The sequence below is a fragment of the Accipiter gentilis genome, chromosome 22 (assembly GCF_929443795.1).
Source record: "Accipiter gentilis chromosome 22, bAccGen1.1, whole genome shotgun sequence".
Classification (NCBI taxonomy): domain Eukaryota; kingdom Metazoa; phylum Chordata; class Aves; order Accipitriformes; family Accipitridae; genus Astur; species Astur gentilis.
Window position 1 is genome coordinate 27,055,436 of NC_064901.1, and position 5,446 is coordinate 27,060,881.

Genomic DNA, 5,446 nt, shown 5'->3' on the forward strand with positions numbered 1-5,446 from the left:
CCAAGTAAGCTGGTTTGGGGGCCAAAAGTGGGAGCCGGCTTGGCTGGTTTTGCAGGCGGGTGGGAGGGTGTTGGGGGCTACGGGGGGAAGCGGGGGGCGGGCAGAGTGCGTGGACCCTCCCCGGAGATGGGGGTCTGGTTGTGTCAGACGCCAAAGTTCGGGGAGGCCGGCACGCAGCGGGCCGAACTCAACATCTGCGGTGGTCTGTGGGGGAAAGGCGCTTTTCAGACCCCACGTGCCCTCTCGGAGTCCAGCTCTTCTTTCTGTGCTGCTCAGAATAGTTGTTAAGTAATTAATCACCCAAACTAACGGATATTTACTTGGCATGTAACTCTGATGTTTAATCCTAATGCTCCAGCTTTGGCAGCAGTTGATATACAACCTTATGGAAAGCCCAGACCGTTGCACACAGCTGGAGCTTGTAAGGAGAAGCAGCTGAAATCAGGCGGAGGTTCAGTGCGGAGCTGGGGCTTCAACAAGCCAGAACTGTAGCAAGCGGGAGCTGGAACGAGGCGGGGTGTCCGCTGTCTGGAGCATGCGTTAGCCAGAGGCAAAAGTACCTGCGGCTGTAATGAGCAGGAGCGTCCCAGCATGGCCGAAGGGCAGCGGGGCGCAGGCAGGGCTGTCCACAGCAAGCAGCTCTGAGCAGCAGGAGGGAGGTGAGTTGTCCTTCTGCTAGCGGGGAGCCTGGCCTGTTCCCTTGGGGATCCAATCCATGCCACACTCCTCTCTCTGCGTGGAGGGTCTTGCCCAGTCCATTCCCGCGGGCAGAAGCGAGGTGGGGGTCCCCCAGCTCTCCTGGGGCAGCCCCCCCTACGAGGGGGCACAGGGGAGGTGTTGTCGTCCCCTTGGTACTGGGCAAAGGGGAGACAAACCAGCCGGTGAGAGCTCCTGGGGTGCAGAGCCCTTCCGGCAGAATCCTCCCCTGTCTTTTCACCGTTGGCTGGGTGTGACAAGCAGGTTCGTTTCTTTGTCTCCTCTTCTCCCAGTGTCACCTTCCACGTCACACGAAGAAAATTCTGTGTGGTTAATTCCGCTTGCTGCTCAGGTAATCGCACGTATCGGGCTGGGGGAGCGGAGAGAAACGCTTGCGAGTTCGAGGGCACTACAGATGCTCCACATTAAACCCACAGAGAAGGCAAATTTGCTGCTAGTACAGAAAAGCTGATGGAAAAATTGCTGTTAACAGATTGTGCCCTGTTCCTGAACTGGTCCCTTGATGTGTTTTTGTTTCAGGCGAAAGAATGAATTTCCTGTCTGGTAAATTCAGAGCTGCCTGTTAGCTTCTTCAGGGTCGAGTGTTTCTCTTCTCTCTGTTCATGCTGATTTTATGGGCAAGTTGGAAATAGCCTTTTACTTTTTTATGTATAACTGAATTTTTAGGAATATGTGGTGTCCCTGTAGTTCATTTTTGAGCACCTAGATGCCAGTAGAAATGTAATGAGTGAAACATGATGGGAACTGGTACTTAAAACTTGATTTTTATTTGTTGGGGTTTGTTTTTTTTTTCCTTCCCCATTAAGAGTGTTGATGGCATGTTGTCCCGTGGCACAATCCCCATTCCGTTCAGCGGAGTCTTCAGTCTAGGACTTTTAAGTAAAAAAGTTTGTCCTTCCAAAAAGGGGCTAATCATTCCTAGGACCGAGGCATAGACTTGGAGAGTCGCTTAAGTATGTGATCGGAATTAAAGCCAACTTTCAATTGAAGTTGCTGCTGTTGGTCTTTGCTTTCATTGATTTCTCCACCACTCCCTCGTGGTTGGAAGCTCTGAATCGTAACGTTTTTCAGTCTCTAACACATTTCCACCCCCACCCCCCAAAAAAAGGAGAGGCAGTGTCTAGAAGTTAATTAGTTTCCTCACAAATGTGTGAGTACATAAAACTTGAGTTATGATGATTAAAACAATAAAAATGACACCAGTCTTGCAGATCTGGACTATTTCTGGACAGGCGTTCATCACACGCAAAAGTCGTCAGGGTACGGATCACTTGTGCTTCATGCTCTGACAAGACAAAATGCTGAGGCAGGGATGAGCTCTGAAAGAAGGAAAAAAAAAAAAGGAGGATACAGGGTCACGGTTTTGTTGTGTTGTTGTTTGTTTTTAGAGAGTGCAATATTGACTGGTGCCAGCCTGCAGAGCTCTTCTGCTGCCTGACCTCTCCTTCTCTTTCATGGCTGTAATTGTCGTTTGGATAATTGTAGAAGAGCAGTTAAGTTACTTGCCTCTGTGAATGTGCTGGTAATACCAGGAAGGCAAATGCTTGAACCAGTGGTGAATAACTTGGCTACAGGTAGAATTTCTGAAGGAAGAACAGCAGCAGCAACAGGAAGCAAATAGCAAGTGACCAAAGACTTGCGTGTGTCAAACGCATCAAAGCTTTATTGCCGAATGTTGTTTGGCAATACGTTCCAGATGGCTTTTTTCGGTAAACGTAAATTTTCAGGAAGTTCAGGGTTGCGTGTGGCAAAATGTGTCCCTCTGCATCTGCGTCCTGCTACGTAAATAGCATGGGTCGATGGCAAGTCCAGTGGCAGGGCTGCCGTTCCCTACTCTTGATGTTGCCGTAGTAGTGTTGCAGCATTTAGACCTTAACGGACGGGCTGAGGAATGGAAGGAGAATGCCTGTTTTCTGTAAGGGCTCAGAATGCCAACCCTTTTCTCTGCCTGCCGCTCCCCTGTGCGTGAGATGAAGTTGTTTTATTTTTCTCCCTTGTTCCTGGTCTAAATATTTCTGGAGCTGTTGCTGCTGTGGGTTTGCAGTTGGTGTTACTGCGTTTTTGTAGCATCCTAGTGATGGGTCATTTCTGCTGTGGCGAAGCGTCGAGATACAGTTTTTGGTGTAAAGCGTCAGAAACTACGTTCACTGCAAACCGGTAACTCGCGGCGCAAGTGAAACCGATCTGGCGCGTGCAGCTGTGCTTGCAGGGATGCTCGGTGGCTCCTCATCAAAATGGCGGGCTGTGTGTGTGGACGTCCATAGGGTTGCTCTCTGGGTCCAAGAGCGTTAACGTATTTTTGCTGTTGGAAGGTGGAATGGAGCGTGTGCCTGTTAAATCTCAAGGCAGTCAAAAGCTAGGAGGGACCCTGAGCGGGTTTGGTGGCACAACTGCGGTTTTAAAAGATCTTGCCCGTTTGGAGCAACGGACTGGAAAAAAATGATTCCTTTTTTGCAACAAGGCAGTTCACAAGGACAGATGTGTTGCTGTGCTCTTTAGCAAAAATACTCAACTTGGGACGTATAGGTTTGATGGAGCCTTGGCTGTACTAAAGCTTGAGAAAATGTATGTAGGTCTCTGGGTGTGTCACCTGCGTGTATCTAGGAAAGTGAGTTCTAGTGAATGTTGCCAATGAGTCAAAAAAGAAAGGAGAAAAAAAAAAAAAGGCACAGTTGTCTGAAAGATGCAAAAGCTCTAGTGGCCTGTGTCAACAACTGTACTGAAGATGATGCAAAAATATTTTTTCCTCCGCTCAGTCATACTGTCTTCACAAACCTTCACAAAAAAAAGGCAGCTTTGGCTTCCTACCCAGCTTTGTGCTAATGTGTTGGGTTTTTTTCTTCTCTCAGCTGGATGTCAGCTGGCACCGTTTCACTGTGGTTGCCCTTTCTTCTGCCGTGACGGTATGAGACAGAGGGAAAGATTCCGTAGTGGCCTGCAAGTACAAGGTACGCCTACGATGTGTGTCTGCGTTTTTGCAAAGGTACTTGCAGTATGGACTTTAACATTGAGAGTGTGCCAACTCTCCTTCTACTTTTTTTTACGTGAAATATTTTAACAGAAATACTAAAAATAAGTCCTGTTCTGGAGCATGTTACACCTATACAAAGCTTACTTCCCTCAGTTTATTTTCTCTTCCTGAAAGCATAATCATCTGTTTCTGTGTGCTTGCTAGTAAATGATACTGTGAAAATAATTTTGTACTAAAAGAGGGAAGAAATTGTTCGTAAGAGTTCAGGTGTTCAGAAGAAACAGACTTTGTTTTCATGATAAAAGCTTTATGCTTTTACAGTCAATGAGTTTTTAAAAATAACTTATAGTAGTACTCAAAAACGTTACGGAGATAATTAGCATCTGTACTAAAAGCAATCAAGGTCAAAGTAGGGGGGGGGGGGGACACGACACACGACAAAACAGGACAAAGGGGCCCTGCATCTGTGTGTTTCCCAGGCTTTCCCAGGAACCATTAGCAGCCTTGTAACTAGTGACAGTGAGCCCTGAGGTGTTTTTGATGAGTTCTGCTTCAGGAATGTATTTTTTCCTTTAACTTACAGTGTGTAATTTTGACTTCAGTTGGAAAGAGATTTTCCAAAATGGAAGTCTTTCTCACTCAAAGAAATTTTGTTTTAGGAACTTCCCATCAGAGTGGATCTTCAGAGGTGATTGACTTGACAGTAGAAGTCATCAGTAACAAGACTTTTCACTCTCTTTAAAAAAAAAAAAAGAAAAAAAAAAAGTCCAAAGACCCAAGCACAGCCCATCTTCCTAAAGTTGATGGCATCACTGGTCTTTGGTTTCTCAGTTGTAACAGTCGAGATAACATGAAAATGTTATACTCTGCCTGCTTCAGTACTGCCAAAAGCATTAGGAAATCCACCAGTGCTTTTTGGTAGTCTGAGGTATTGCAGCACTGGGGATTTTACAAACTGACTTGCATTGTTTAAACTGTAACTGCCAAATAGCTGTACTATATGATGTACTAGGTGTATGTAAGCAGTCAGGTATTTTTCTAAACGTTTAAAAAGAGAGGCAACTGAATGTTATGAGGTTATTTCCTGATGTTTTGACGGAGTGCTCTGAAGTACTTTCTTTCTGTCTGGCTTTCAATGGTGCATTTCGCTGGCAGTTCAGTAGCGCCTCTGTTGGGCAGCTCAGCTGGCCAGGTGTCCCTCCGCGTTATGTAACACACACAAAACCCCCTAGTCCCATTATAACTGTGTACTTTGGAGAGGGATAATTTAACGGTACGAATTCAGAGCTGTGCAAGTTAAGGTAATGGGAAAGGGAAATCAAATACTTTTACAGTATAAGTATTTTCATTGGATGTATATAAACATGGGCACACCTTTTTGGTGTAAAGTGAATTACTGAGATCTATTCTTTATTTTTCATTTTGCTCTTTGAAGTTTTCCACTTCACTTTCAGCTTTATTCACCAAACAAGCAAGATGCAAAGCAGCAGCAGCAGTGCAAGTGTTACCGAAAAACTCGGAATAAAAAACTTATCAACACCAATTTAGTGCAGATAAGCAGACACTTCTTTATTGACGGCCGGGTGCGCGGGTGAGTCCTCTCACGAACCACGCACACCGAACTCCAAAATCATACACCTTATATTGAACTTATTCATTCATATTCATTATATTTCCAAGAAATCATTAGCCTTCATTAGCATATATTAATGTCCTTTACACATGCGCATTGAAGGTCTCTGGTGGTCTTCTAGAGTC

At 45.6% G+C, this 5,446-nt stretch overlaps 1 long non-coding RNA gene across 1 annotated transcript; it reads left to right on the plus strand.

Moving 5' to 3' along the window:
• The first annotated feature begins 668 nt into the window (after nucleotides 1–668).
• LOC126049328 (uncharacterized) lies at nucleotides 669–4,828 on the plus strand. The gene is made up of 3 exons (XR_007509154.1): nucleotides 669–1,048; nucleotides 3,567–3,665; nucleotides 4,348–4,828. It is a non-coding gene; the product is annotated as an uncharacterized LOC126049328 (long non-coding RNA).
• The last annotated feature ends 618 nt before the right edge of the window (nucleotides 4,829–5,446 follow it).